The sequence below is a fragment of the Mus musculus genome, chromosome 3, assembly GCF_000001635.26.
Source record: "Mus musculus strain C57BL/6J chromosome 3, GRCm38.p6 C57BL/6J".
Lineage (NCBI taxonomy): Eukaryota > Metazoa > Chordata > Mammalia > Rodentia > Muridae > Mus > Mus musculus.
The window spans coordinates 17,491,633-17,507,885 of NC_000069.6; the positions used below are offsets into that span (position 1 = coordinate 17,491,633).

Here is a 16,253-nt window from a genome sequence, read left to right on the forward strand (position 1 = left end):
AAAACATTTGCTGCTACTTTGATTGCTATTTTTATTCTCTTGCCCAGCATTGTAGAGCGAATATTTTGTATATTGTATAGATGAATCACCTGTGAATTTAAAAGCCTATATATGCCCTAAGAAGGAAATAGAGTTGGACATCTGGAAGGGAGAAATATTCTGGGATAGAACCAGGTATAGAAAGAGCCCTCAAGAAGAAGTGAGAACAAAGAATTCTCACCTGAGGAATACTGAATGGCAGAGAAGCACCTGAAAAAATGTTCAACATCCTTAATCATCAGGGAAATGCAAATCAAAACAACCCTGAGATTCCACCTCACACCAGTCAGAATGGCTAAGATCAAAAATTCAGGTGACAGCAGATGCTGGCAAGGATGTGGAGAAAGAGGAACACTCCTCCATTGTTGGTGGGATTGCAAGCTTGTACAACCACTCTGGAAATCAGTCTAGCGGTTCCTCAGAAAACTGGACATAGTACTACCGGAGGATCTCGCAATACCTCTCCTGGGCATATATCCAGAAGATGTTCCAACCGGTAAGAAGGACACATGCTCCACTATGTTCATAGCAGCCTTATTTATAATAGCCAGAAGCTGGAAAGAACCCAGATGCCCCTCAACAGAGGAATGGATACAGAAAATGTGGTACATTTACACAATGGAATACTACTCAGCTATTAAAAAAAATGAATTTATGAAATTCCTAGGCAAATGGATGGACCTGGAGGGTATCATCCTGAGTGAGGTAACCCAACCACAAAGGAACTCGCACAATATATACTCACTGATAAGTGGATATTAGCCCAGAAACTTTGGATACACAAGATATAAGATACAATTTGTTAAACTCATGAAACTCAAGAAGAACAAAGACCAAAGTGTGGACACTTTGCCCCTTCCTAGAAATGGGAACAAAACACCCATGGAAGGAGTTACAGAGACAAAATTTGGAGCTGTGACGAAAGAATGGACCATCTAGTGATTGCCATATCCAGGGATCCATCCCATAATCAGCTTCCAAACGCTGACACCATTGCATACACTAGCAAGATTTTGCTGAAAGGACCCAGATATAGCTGTGTCTTGTGAGACTATGCCGGGGCCTAGCAAACACAGAAGTGGATGCTCACAGTGGATGGGTCACACGGCCCCCAATGGAAGAGCTAGAGAAAGTACCCAAGGAGCTAAGGGGAACTGCAACCCTATAGGTGGAACAACAATATGAACTAACCCGTACCCTGGTGCTCTTGTCTCTAGCTGCATATGTATCAAAAGATGGCCTAATCAGCCATCACTGGAAAGAGAGGCCCATTGAACTTACAAACTTTATATGCCCCAGTACAGGGGAACGCCAGGGCCAAAAAGGGGGAGTGGGAGGGTAGGGGATCGGGGGGGGGGGGTGAGTATGGGGGATTTTTGGGATAGCATTAGAAATGTAAATGAGGAAAATACCTAATAAAAAAAATAAATTAAAAAAAAGAAGAAGATGTGAGATGGATGGTACCTGAGCACAGGTAACCTGCCACATGGCAGAAGATAAATTACAATAAATGGGTTATCTTTAGTTATGATTTATTTAGAGTAGATCCTAGGTATATGGCCAAGATATTTGTAAGTGTATTTTGAGTCTAAGTCTTATTTCTGGAAGCATGGAGCTGGGAGGCAGAACCAGGATTGACTTCTATACTGCATAGTTTCTCAAAATTAACCTTATGAAATATATTTCACATATATGGAAAATTCTTGAAATAGATAAACATTCATTTAGCACTCTACCTTATTAGCAGTTCATGACAATGATTTTGATTGACAGCCTTTTCTTCTTGTTTTTTTTTTAATATTTTTAAAGAAGAAAAACTTCTTTAAGAATAATAGTGAATGCCAATTCTTTCCAAATTAGGCTAAGTTCTGACAGGAGACATCTTTCTCATGCATACTATGAGGAAAGCATTATCTATTTCTACTTAACAGAAACAGAGATGATTATAATAATGCAACTGTGTGCCAGGAGCCCATGAACCTCCATGAAAATCTTCAACAAGTAAACTGAATTCAAAACCACACCAAAAACTTATATGTTATAACCAAGCTGGTTTCATACTGGAGATTTAAAGAGGATTCTTCCTTCCAAATCAATAAATAAAAATGCAACACTTGAGCACGATAAAGAATAGAAGTAGAAAATTTCATAAAAGTCATTTAATATACAAACTCACATATTGCTGCTAGAGGACAGCCCACTAAATGCTATTAAATCCTTAAGTTCTTGCTTCTTTATTTTCTTTTCCTTTTTATTAAACTCATTTCATTTATTACATGAAAGAACTGGAGATTTTTATTCTATAGGTTCTTTTCCTACAGTCTGAATTTTTAACTGTAATATTGTGATCATTTTGGAAGGTTTTTTTTTAATTAGATATTTTCTTGATTTACATTTCAAATGCTATCCCGAAAGTCCCTATACCCTCCCCCGACCCTGCTCCCAACCCACCCACTCCTTATCAAAGTAATCAAGTAATAAGTAGAAAATCTTAGATAATTTTTGTCTTCTGCCATAAAATATTTGATTATGGAAATTTCTTTTTAGTAGAAAAATAGAGTTAATAAATGCAGAAAATAACAAAATTACAAAAAATATACTTGAAAAACTTGTATTCCATTAATTCATCTAAGTTGCTGTCATTAATGACACATACCATAATTTGTGAGGGGATAACGGCAAATTTTAATGGGCAGATAGGGTTAACAACTGAACTCCCTCATTACTATTAACACCACCCAGACTGAAAACGAAGGAATCACATGTCTGTGACATAATGCAGAGGACAGACAAATGAATCAGTAGCAAAGGTGCCTCCTGTCCAAACATGTGGATGTGAGTTGAGATCTCAGTACCAGTGTAAAAATAAGGACATAAGATGTTCTTGATTGCCCTCCAAAACTTTACAGGAAGCCCCTTTGCTGAAGTCATCACATACTTTACTCTTAAAACATAAATAAATCAAGCAATTGTAGACCTGGAAGTTTTACCCCTAATGGGTAGCCTTCATTGAGCCTCAAGTTGCTATGCATACAACCAGAGGACAAAATTACTAATATTTTTCAGTTGTGAACTCTGTGAGTTATAATGATATATAATTCACACAAGTTATTTATGATATATAATCATATTATACATCTATGCCAAGCCTGGAAAGAAATGCCCATTCGTGAAATAACAGCGTGATTCTCATGGAAGTAACCAGCCACTTTCTATTTAGATTTAAGGCCTGCTCCAGAAGTTAAAATTCATATCTGATACTAATAATGGTGTCATGAACACGTGGCTAGACAGGACACAGGCCCTAGGAAAAAGAACCTTCTGTTATTACCTTGTTACATAGACATAGCATTAAACCAACTCCTAATGAATAAAGATTATAGTATCATCAATAAGTTTTTTTTTCTAGTAATAATACAGCGATCTACAACTGGTCGGTGTATAGAGGTGTAGAGACTACAGAATGCTCAATCCTAAATGGGATATTTGTATCACATCACATACTCCCAAAGCTCCTTGTAGAAAGAGGCAGAAAAATTGTAAAAACCAGAAGCAATCTATAATAATTACAGCACACAGCATCTCCCTCCTCTTCCTGCCTGACTATCTGGATGTATAATTCTCAACTGCTTCTCCAGCACCATGCATGCCTATGCCACAATTGAAATGAACTAAATACCTGAAATTGTAAAGAAGATCCAATGAAATGTTTTGCTTTCATAAGAGTTGGCTTGGTCAGTGGCACCCACTACATATGTAGCAGAGGACTGCCTTGTCTGTCCTCAAAGGGAAGGGATGGGCTCGGTCCTGTGGAGGCTTGATGTGCAGAGAAGGGAGATGCTAGATGAATAAGGTGGGAATTGGTAGGTAGCAAAGCATCCTCTTTGAGGCAAACAGGACGGAGGAGGGTCTTAGGGGCTCATGGAGGGGAAACCGGGATGGAGATAACATTTGAAATGTAAATAAATAAAATGATTAACTTTTAAAAATAAAAAAGAAAAGAGTTGGCTGGGCCCTCGTGTCTCTTCACAGCACCAGAACGCTGACCAAGGAAAGTGTGTACAGAGATCATAAGAATAGAATTCTATTAAAGATGTGATAGTGATGGTATAACATGAGAGAGGCTATAGGAAGGAAATAAAGTAGAAATTCAAACAATCATTAAAATAACTTATGAAATATTGGAATAGATGTATATTTAAACATTTATGTACTATAATATAGTAATTTTTTAACTTAAATTTTTCTGATTGCCTAAGAATATTTTAATTCCTCTTAGCTTACCTTAATTTGTTTTGGAAACAAATTAAGTAATGTATTTACATCATTTCTACACATTCTTTTCTCTTTTCTATCTTTCTTATGTCCTCCCACCAATTTCTTTTCAAATCCATGTCTTTTCTTCTTTAATTGAGTGTATCTGTGTGTGTGTGTGCGCGCCCACACACACACACACACACACACACACACACACATTCACGGAACCTGCTTACTCCATAGAAGTTACTGTGCCCTAAAACAAAACAACAAAACACACTCTGTTACCTGGAACCTACTCCCTATATCCTTTTCACCTGTAACCATGTCTCTTTGGTTAAAATCACATTGTCAATTTTTGGCAGGGCTGGGCTCATGACAGGTTTCAGTTGTTTACTACAATTGAAAGTTGCTAAAACTGTACACCTTATATTGTTTCTTCTCTCTGTGGCAGAGCTCTTATTCTGTACCACAGTTACTTCTAATCCAATGAATTAATAATTATACTTACTATCTTCTTTAGCAAGTTTTTCCTTTTTGTGAACATCAAATGTTGCTTAGCAGTAGCATCAACTAGCCAGCAACAATAAACTGAAAAAAAAAAGCCTTCTTGATATCACATGCATGTTTCATCTATATTTCAAATTATTACATCTCTGTGATGGTTGATTCTGCTAAAAGTTATTGTCAAAGCTGATTTAGATGCACATATGAAAGTTATTTTTGCATGGAGTTAACATTTAAACCCGTGTATTCTGGATATGTTGATATCCATGTGACTGAGCTTCATTGAGACAGATAGAGATTTCATAAACTTTCTGAATGAGAAGAAAATCTCCAACAAGAATCATTTATATTCCATTTCTGTCATTTGTTTCCCTGGGTCTACTTACTCTAACTGTTATATAACTTGCTATGTTCCATACTCATGTGAACCCGTTATATATCTCTTTTTATACAATCTTGAATTACTTCTTGAAAAAAGGTCACACTATGATAAATGGACTATTATCAAATATTACTATAACATGACCATTACATAAACTCCTAGCTATGACATCACAAGTCAGTTTACTCTTATGACATCCTCACAGTACATGTCATCAATACACAATATATGTAGTTTTTCATTCTGTGACATGGCACATGGACATATGTGTGTACATCAAATACTATAGATAAGCATGCTTCACTTACATTTCAATAAAAAGATTTTAATTGCTTGCTTACAACTACTACCTCTGGGAATTATGGACATTTGAGTGCCATATTGTCCTTAATGAAGTACGGTGAATTTCTCTCACAATACAGCTAATGACTGATGACATCATCATCAAGAAGAGGTGAGAGAAAGGACCACTAAAGGGCATTTGGCTGCATACATCCCAGCAGGTTATTCACTTAAGAGGTTGGGATATGGCAGGACTTTGGTGACACTACTAGTAGGTCTAAGTTGAAAACTGTTTGGTCCTTGTAAACTTGGAGGCTATGCATCAGGCCAGATGACAAATACACAGGTTCAGTAAGACAGGCCAGTGGACAAAGCACACATGGTTGTTAGCCATGCTTTTAAGTGTAGGCCACTTTATGTTCTTAGGTGAACGATTATCTTAGTTATGGTTACTTGCGCTATGATAAAACATCATCAAGTGTTGGGGAAGAAAGGGTTTGTCTTATGTAGTCTATCATTAAAGGGAGCCAGGACAGGAACTCCAACACGGTGGAAATCTGGAAGCAGGAGCTGATACAGAGGCTACTAAAGGGCTTTACTGGCTTTTTCATCATGGCTTCCTCAAACTTCTCTCTGGTAGAGCTCAGGACCACTAGCCCATGGATATAACACCAAGCACAATGTGCTGGCCCTCTCACATCTATCACTAATTAAGAAAATGTTTTAACGTGGATCTTATGGGGGCAATTTCTTGAGGTTCTCTCTTCTCAGATAACTCTAGGTTGTGTCAAGTTGATACAAAATTATCAGCACAAAACTAGTGGACATGTTGAAAAGAGAGAAATCCAGTTGGTAAGACTGTTCTGTATAAAATCTGCAAGTATAGTTTAACTTTAACAATTTAGATCTGGAAGCTGAGCCAGGGTTGACTAAGCTTTTGTCCTAGGACAAAACAACAACAACAACAACAACAAATTCTGCATTCAGAAATGGATTCTAAGAAAGTTTGATTAAAGTATAAGCATTAACTGAGTGTTTCGTCTGTGCATGCTCATTATTTGTTACAGCAGAGCATAAAGATGGAAGGAAGGCAGAAACAGGAAAGAAAGTACTGAATCTAAATTTGAAAAACTATTCTAAAATAATGGGATAATGTTAAGGTTAACCTGAAACGAGTAGCCAAGAAAGCACAGAGCAAATTATAAATAATTATAATCCCACAGATCTTTTCAGACTCTCAGTTTCGATATTTATTTGTGGCAACCAAAATACATCTACACTAGAGTTTGATTTATCGTGCCCTTCATTTATTTATACATTTTTGCATCAGATATGTTTCTTACCCTAAACTGATGAGTCAGAGAATCAGCATGGAATTGGCATGCACAATCTATGAGTCCTTGCCTTGAGGGATGAGTGAGTCATAGTCCCTTGGATACGAGTTATCTTAACCTGCAAAATGAAATTTCTATAACTAACCAACTTATTTCAAATGAAGTGATATACAATGGATTTGTAGACTAAGAGTCAAAAGTCCTAATGAGTGGATGATATTTCTTTATGTGCCCAACAGTACTCTGTGATAGTCTGAGCTCATTTTGACTCCTCCAAGTGTATAACAGCAAATGTATCATTTAAATTTTCTAAAAGTCAATTTACAAATCTAGGCTACAAAAACAGTCAAGTCTACAAATATATAAATAGCATAATAATATAAACTCATAAACTCATCCAAAGCACAAGAGAAATCTGGAATACTTTGTTTTTGTAGCATACCACATAACTTAAAGAAATGTAACTTTCCTAATAATAGGATGTTGCATAATCATGCAACTATTTGCATTATTTTCCTCATGTATTAAATAAAGCCATAATAGATTTGATCGAGGGTGAGCAAAATTCTACATGTAAATTAACATCATGATGTTTATGTTATTAATAACTCCTTAAAAGCAAAGTCTGCAAAGTTTTAGATCTAGATTAAAACCTTGTATTGATTCACTGTTGCTTAGTATTGGTTTATTTTAATAGATGATAAATATCATAATATGTTCTATTCAATAAATTGTGACTATAAGTTTTGCTGATTATATGTGGCATCCTCTTCAGTATTATAGTTTGCTTTTTTTTAATTATTTGTTTGTTTTAGATTTGCTCCCTAAGTCAATTACCCAAGACTAAAGACTCACTATTCTCTGAGCAGTACTTCTACATGTTTTTACAATACAAACTTTAAAATGCCCTTATAAACACAGAAAGACACACACATGTATACACAAAAATCACAAATACAATTACAAAAGGTGTTTTGGGCTATCCAGCTTCCTATAACCCACAGACCTAGGGTAGAACCAAACACAATTGGAAAAAAGAGTAATGATGGGATTCCTAATAATATTCTGCTATACTCACAGGTAGGTGCCAAGCTCAGTCATCATCAGAGAGACTTCCTCCCTCATCTGATGAGAGCAAATGAAGGGACCCATAGATAAACATTAGGTAGAACTTGGGGAACCCCGCAGAAGAGGGACATGAAGGATTATAGGAACCAGAAAGGTTGAGGATCCAGGGGTGTTGAGGGCAGCAGAGTAGCATAGCACACAGAATCAACTAAACGGGGCTTATTAGGGGCTCACAGAGACTGAAGTAGCAATCATAAAGCTTGTATGGGTCTCTTCTAGGTCCTCTTAATATATATTAAGGTTGTTTATGTTGGGGTTTTGTGGAACACCTAACAGTTAGAATAGAGTTATCTCTGACTCTTCTTCCTGATCTTGGGACACTTTTCCTCCTATTGGGTTGCCTCATCCAGCCTCAATATTATGGGTTTGTGCCTGGTCTTATTGCATCTTGTTAAGCTGTGCTCAGTTGATATCCCAGGTAGGCCTGCTCTTTTCAGAAGGGGAAGAGAGGAACAGTGAACTTAGGGGAAAGAAAACTATCAGGGTATTGGAAGAAATGAAGGGAGGCAAGGCTGCCATAGAGATATATTATATGAGAGAAGAATAAATAAAAAGAACAAAAGTTATTTTGAAGTTTAATTTCTAAATATAAGCTATATTTGAGATACTATTTCAGAGCACATATGTAAGCACTTATGCCTCAAAATATAAGCTATATGGTTACCACTGTATACTTCATATGAACATATGCTTACTTTGTTCAGATGCAAGATAAAGGGAAGATAGTAAAGTGCTTGGCAAGATAAAGGGAAGATAGTAAAGTGCTTGGCAAGAAAATATGAGGGTATGAGTTTTCATCCACATAATTCATGTAAAAAAACATGCACGGTAATTCCAGTACTCCTATAGCATAGTGGCAGACACAAATATGAGAATCTCAGAAGTTTGTGTGACAAGTAACACATTGTGTTCTATGTTCCAGCAAATTAGACACCCTACCTTCAAATGTGGTGAAGATCAAGGACCTATGTCCCAAAGTAATCCTCTGTCCTCCACACCTGATGTGGATAAAACAATACCTCATCTTATTCTTTTAAAATAATAGTCACATGGCTTTATCATAATGAAGATGACTAGCACATGATTCATGAACTCATATTAAAGACAATATTCTATTCAATGGACATATTAGCTCCAGTTCTCCAAATTTATTTAAGGTAATTTATGCCCATTTCAAACTCACTTGTGGCTTCTTTCTGAAAAATTATGAGAAGAAACATTCTAAGACTCAAGATGCTTTTGAGACTTTCAATAAATGTGCGTTGTGGTGGGAGTCTGAGGGAAGATAATGCCTTAGTCATAATATACCACTCTTGAAATACCTAAAGATTCCTATTTATTAAAAAATTAAAAATAGTAAGGATGTCAGGACTCACTGTTCATAGAACATATAATTGTTATACAAATCCAGTAGAAATTCTTTTCAATTCATTAGTAGCAAACAGTATAATGATAGTGTGAATGGCAGGGTGTCACCATTCTCTGTACAGAAGCCTGCATTTGCTTAAAAAATAGCAAGCGTTTGTTGCAAGGACCGTGATATAGCTGTCTCTTGTGAGACTAGGCTGGGGTCTAGCAAACACAGAAGTGGATGCTCACAGTCAACTATTGGATGGATCACAGGCCCCCCAATGGAGGAGCTAGAGAAAGTATCCAAGGAGCTAAAGAGATCTGCAACCCTGTAGGTGCAACATTATGAACTAACCAGTACCCCGGAGGTCTTGACTCTAGCTGCATATGTATCAAAAGATGGCCTAGTCGGCCATCACTGGAGAGAGAGGCCCATTGGACTTGCAAAATTTATATGCCCCAGTACAGGGGAATGCCAGGGCCAACAAATGGGAATGGGTGGGTAGGGGAGTGTGGGGGGGAGGGGGGACTTTTGGGATAGCATTGGAGATGTAATTGAGGAAAATATGTAAAAAAAAAAAAAAAAGAAAAAAAGAAAAAAAAAAGAACTGCTCTGATAGAGCTGAAAAAAATAATTTATCCCATAACAAAGTAATAAACTAAAGACATTTGAGCTGTTACTATTTTTCTGTGAGGTATGGGCCCGTAATAGGGCAGGGTATACTAAATGGTGAGGCATTTTGCTGCTAAAACAAGCATGAGAATGGAAATACCTTGAAAAATGCCAAGACATTCTTCTCTGTAGATGATCCCAACTGCTCAGCTAATGTCGCAGTAAATTTGGCATGGGGCCCAATGCCTGCATCTGAAATTAGATGAGAGAGGTTCATTAACCCTTGTGTTAGTTTTCTGTTGACCACAGAATTGTTCTCATTGTTTTAAATGAAGTGTTTGTACAGTTCCCTTGTCTTCATTGAGGATTTCATTGTACCTGTGATTCCTTTTGTCAGAACATAAATCAGTTGTATTCAGAAGACAAAGAGCAAATTGAGGCAACAGAGAAAATACTTGGTACTGTAGCCAGCATGAAAAGTCCTGAAGTAAGTGGCATCCATTCATAATGCTAATGTTACTGTTAACAACTTATGATTTCTAAGTAAAAAATATTCTTTGAGGTATCAATAAAGCATGCTTACAATAGTAGTTTTAGACAGTTTTAAAACTAAAATAATTTGAAGCTTCCAAGATATTTGAAATAAGCTGTACACCATTGTAGATCAAAGGGTTTGTGACTGCACTGTCATTTATGTTTTTCCTTTTGCAGAGTGAAAAATTCCTCCCTGTACCAAAGACACTAAAACATGGGGTTAAGGCTTTATGTAGGCACCATAACATCACCATGTCCAGTGATTTATGTGTTGTTGTCTTCAGGAAGTAGCCTTGCTGTCAGTTTGTAGAGAGAAACCTATACACTTGGGAAGACACTGGGTTGTTTGGTGATGCCCTTGGGACACCTTTGGCAACAACTCATTTATGTATATTCTTATCTCAGTACCAATAGCAAGATGATCATTTGGAACTCTGTATCCCAGGTTATTTGATAATAACATTTAAATTGTCTTTGTATATGTATATATTTTAGGAAGTTTCAATTGTATTAGGCTTCCTTGCCTACCTTTCTTCATTCTCCTCTCACCCTCTGCATGTAAGCATCCTGTCTCTGCAATCACCACTTCCATACATATTCATGATAAAAATCTGGATAGATTAGTGTTACAGGGGGCATACCTCAATATAATAAAATCAGTTTAAAGACCATGGTCCAACATCAACAGCAAGAAATGGTGCATGTCAAACTGGATGGTGGCATGTAGAAGAATCAAAATAGATCCATACTTATCCTGTGCAAAACTCAACTCTGGATGACCTTATCATAAAACTGGAAACAGATGCATCAAAGACCTTATAAAACCAGTTTGTTTAAGACCTTTTCTGATTATATTGTGTTGGTCTTTCAGGCTTTTTATGTGGTGGATTACATTTATCCATTTGCATGTGTTAATTCATCTCTACATCTCTGGGAAGAAACTTACTTGATCATGATATATGATCTTTTTTGATGTGTTCTTGGTATTTTATTGATAATGTTTACATCTATATTCAAAATGGAAATAGTTCTATAATTCTTTCATTGCTGACTCTGTCTTGCTTGCAATGATATGTTATGCCAATGGTGGGACAGCGCTTGTAGGAAATACCAACCAATATCTCTTTTAACATAAGGCTCAATCTACCAGTAGGATCACATACCTGATACTGCTTAGGGAGCCAAGAATTAGACAATTAAGCCCAGGGACCTAAGATAAAAACAAATACTTCGTTTCTTTTAAAAAAAAAAAGTATCAATGAAAGGACTCTTAATGACATTCTGATATACTCATAGACCAGAGCCCTGCTCAGTCATCTTCAGAGACACTTCCTTCTGCAGCAGATGGTAACAAACACCCGTAGACAGATGCTATGAACTAAATGAGAGCCCTTGAAGAATCAAGCCTATATAGTTTGTTTCCATCAACACCCTCACCTAAGAGCTCAGAGAACTCGTGAAAGAATTATAGGGATGGAAATGGAGAAGAGCCTGAGGAAAAGAAGATCCAGAGACAGGCCCAAAGTGGGATCCAGCTCAAGGGGGGTTCCCAAGGCCTGACATTATCACTGAGTCTATGGAGCACTCACAAAAAAGGGAACTAGCATGACTGCACTCAGGAAGACCCAACAAGCAGCTAAGTCAGGTTCAGATGTTTGTACTCAACCAATGTACAGAAGCAGCCGAATCCTGTTGTTGAATTAGGGAAGGGTGAAAGAAGCTGAGGACAAGGGTGATCCTGTAGGAGGACCACCAGTCTCAATTAATCTGGACCTCTGAGCTCTCTCAAACACTGGACCACCAAACAGACAGAATACACCCACTGATATGAGGCCCCTAATACGTATACAGTAAAGGACTTCTGAGTCTGTGTTCATTCAGAGATGATGCACCTAACCCTCAAGAGACTGGATGCTCCAGGGAGTTTAGAGGTCAGGTGTGGTGGGGGTTGGAGGCATCCACATGGAGACAGGGTGGGGTGAGGAGGAGGTATGGGATGTGGAGTAGTTGGAGGTGGATGGGGTGCAGGCAATGGAATATGGAGTACAAGAAATAAATTAAAAATTAAATTTAAAACAGGAAAACAGAAAAGAGAGAGAGAAGGAAAGAAAGAAAGAAAGAAAGAAAGAAAGAAAGAAAGAAAGAAAGAAAGAAAGAAAGAAAGAAAGAAAGAAAGGAAGGAAGGAAGGAAGGAAGGAAGGAAGGAAGGAAGAAAGAAAGAAAGAAAGAAAGAAAGAAAGAAAGAAAGAAAGAAAGAAAGAAAGAAAGAAAGAAAGAGAGAAAGAAAGAAAGGAAAGAAAGAAAATCTTACACAGTAAAAGAAACCAAACCACTAACTGGAAAGTTGTTGCAACTGTAAGTAAAGTAAGTAAATGTAAGTAAAGGAAGGGCCCATCAAGCAGTAGAACTTGGCAGCCTCAGCCACATGGTTCTGGCTTTAGAGTGAAGGATACAATAAAGGGGTGTGGATTCTCCTTCTAAGGAAGCTAAGGAATGCCACTGAGGTCAGGCATATCCCTGCATAGAGGCCCAGACAGGCCATTTCATAAGACTATAATGGTGAAGCCTGTATTATGTTGGAGCCCTCAAGATGCTGGGAATGCCAGAATCACAAATACCTGCCATGGAAACCTACAAAGTGGAAAAAGAAATGTTTTGCTGTCAAAAATGCTGAAAAGAGTTGGAGATTCAGAGTCCTTTTATGTTAATCATGAAGATGAAGAACTTGAAGTTTGCCTTGTTGGTCTTGATTTGGTCTAGTATTTTCTCACTATGCTCCAATTCATCACTTTTAGAATATAATATATATTCTGTGCTATTGCACATTTTATGTATGTAATGTGCTTCTTTATTTTGATTTTACAAAGGGGTTACACTTAAGAGATTGCCATTAATTTCAGAGTGGACTTTGAGCTTTGAACTTCTCAACAGTGTTGAAACAGTGATCTGGTATGGGAAATTGTGATATTGGACTAAGTTCAAGTTTGTGTTATGATATATTTACAAGTCAATGGGTCCTGGAAGTAGAATATGGTGCTTTGAATAAGAATAACCACCAAAAGCTCATATATTTGAGTGCTTAGTCATCAGGGGCTCACTGAAAAGATTTGAATATTAGTATGTGTGGCCCTTTTGGAGTAGATATGGGTTTGATGGAGAGTGTGTCACTGGCCCAGATTCTCTATGGCTGTGAGTCAGGCTGGAACTCTCAGCTACTTTTTCAGCACTATGAGTGCCACCATGATCCTACCCTGGCCATGCCATTGCTCATGATGATAATGGACTAGTCCTCTAAAGCAAGTTTCCAATTAAATGTTCTCCTCTATAAAGATCGCCTTGGTCATGGTGTATTTTTTACAGCAATATAAACCTTAACGAGAACATATATTTAACACAGTGTGTTTTAGTTTGGTTTCTATTGATGTGATAAACACTATGACCTAAAGAAACTAGAAGAATTAAAAGTTTACTTAACTTAGAAATTACAATTCATCATTGAGGAAAGTCAAGGGAGGAACTAGAGGAAACTAAAAAGAGCCCACAGAGGAACTCTCATGGTGCTGGATATTGGCTTGCTTCCTCCTCCTTGTTAATTTCCTTGTACAGCCCAGACCTATCTGTTAAGGAATGGTACTATCCCTAGTGGGAAGAGCCTTCCAACATCAATTTGCAATGAGGAAAGAACACTACAGGCCAATGTGATGAAGGTGATCAATAACTCAGATTCCCACATCTCCGGTGACTCTACTTTGTGCCAAGCTAACACAGGATAGTTTCCTATAGGTTTTGCAGATTTGGTGGCATTATCTAAAATCAGACAATGAGTTTTATGTATCATTTGTTTAGAAGAATATATAAGCAAAAGTAAAATATTACAATTGTAAAATAATCACATTAATGTATTTACTTAGGCATTTTCCACATGCACTCTTATATTGGCTCATGGCCAAATCTCAGTTAAGTAGAGAAAAATACCCACAACACTCTGTAAAAGAAATACAGTTAGTTAAAATTAAAGCTGGAGGATACTAACTTTCAAACCCTCTCCCACAGCCCCACCTTGGCTTTGATTATGAAATCCTATGAATTGTGATGCCCATTTGTTAATTTTCTATCAGGTAAACCATCTGCTTTATTTACCCACAAATATAAATAAAACACCTGATAAAGTTTTGTGATGCCTTCCCAAACAGATGTTTGGTCTGGAAACTTCCTGCTGTAGCAGCTACACTGATCTGGTCATTCTTGCTACATAATGTCAAAGTAATTGTCTCGATCCCTGGGAAGAATGCCATTGTACAAACTATAAAGCCTTTTATTACTGCATGTTAGATCTCTGTAAAATGGATAATGTCTAGTCAACACATGTTTAATCTACTCAAGAAGAATTTATTAAGTATATTTAAAATGTAGCAAGAAGTAGCTGGTGTAATTCTCTGAGAATGAGGTTGTAAATTGGGTGCATACACTTTTATTTTATTTTTAACATTATAAGGTAATGTTCCAGCATTCCTTATGCTATGGATATTAGCAACAGCACACCTTGTATTCATTTCCATTTTATTAAATAAGGCTTAGAATAACAGTCTTCTGCCATTTAAAAGAATCTAGCTAATATAAACATTGCTAATATATTTAATGTGCTTATTATAATAAGAAAGTAGTAAAGAGCTAGTACTTAGACCACTTAAAGCTAAATTTGAATGTTTTAGATATGTATAAATTATCTAGCTTTTCTACTCAGAACAATACCTAAACTGAAATTTAGTTGTCATATTTCAGATGTTTAGCAGCTTAGCTTGTGAGCAGTTCTAATCAATATCAATACTAAATAAAACACTGTGTGTACTACTTGGAATATCAAGAATTTCAGAACATTGTATTTATGTTTTATCAGATGGTCACATTTAGAAATTTAATGAGCGTTTTTAGTTTCACGAGTTATATCTACACTTTGATCATTATATTATTCATTTTTCACAACCCTATATGTTTATTGTTTTAATCCAAATTTCTTAAATTTATGACTTCAATTATGATCATCTTCATTTAAAATAATAAAAAACGAACTTGTTTAAAATGCTTTAGAGATAATTTTTTTCTTTTTTATTTACTCTTTAATCTATTTTTATAGTCCAAACTTTATCCCCTTCCCGTTCTATCCTCTGACTGTTCCACATCCACTCTATGTCTCCAAGAAGAATGTCCCCACCACCCCACCACCCATACCTCCAGACTTTCCCACTCCCTGGGGCCTCAAGTCTCTTGAGGGTTAAATGCATCTTCTCTGAGTACAGACCCAGCAGTCCTCTGCTATATATATGTTGGGGACCTCATATCAGCTGGTGTATGCTGCCTGGTTGGTGGCTCAGTGTCTGAGAGATCCCAGGGTTCCAGGTTATTTGAGACTGCTGGTCTTCCTATAGGATTGCTTTCCTCCTCAGCTTCTTCCAACTTTTCCTTAATTCAGTCATGGGGGCCATCAGCTTCTGTCCATTGGTTGGGTACAAATACCTGCATCTGATTCTTTCAGCTGCCTGTTGGGTCTTTCAGAGGGCAGTCATGATAGCTCCCTTTTTGGTAGCACACCTCAGCAATTGTGGCAGGCCTTGGGCCTTCCCCTTGATTGGGTCCCAATTTTGGCCTATCACTGGACCTCCTTTTTCTCATGCTCTTCTCCACTTTTGTCCCTGTAATTCTTTCACATCAAAACATCAGGTAACAGGACTTGTTGGCAAGGATGTGGAGAAAGAGGACACTTCTCCATTGCTGGTGGGATTGTAAACTGGTACAATCACTCTGGAAATCAATCTGCAGGTTCCTCAGA

General features: G+C 37.1%; 1 long non-coding RNA gene across 2 annotated transcripts in view; it reads right to left on the minus strand.

Annotated features, from left to right (window-relative positions):
- Gm30340 overlaps positions 1–16,253 on the minus strand; it is a 469,847-nt gene that overhangs the window by 175,499 nt on the left and 278,095 nt on the right. Inside the window, exons 4-5 of one of the 2 annotated variants that reach the window (XR_880678.2) lie at positions 10,053–10,144; positions 8,869–8,927 (exon numbers count right to left, since the gene is read on the minus strand). This is a non-coding gene — a long non-coding RNA (predicted gene, 30340). The remainder of the gene's footprint in view (positions 1–8,868; positions 8,928–10,052; positions 10,145–16,253) is intronic. The other variant, XR_880680.2, reaches the window with a different exon arrangement.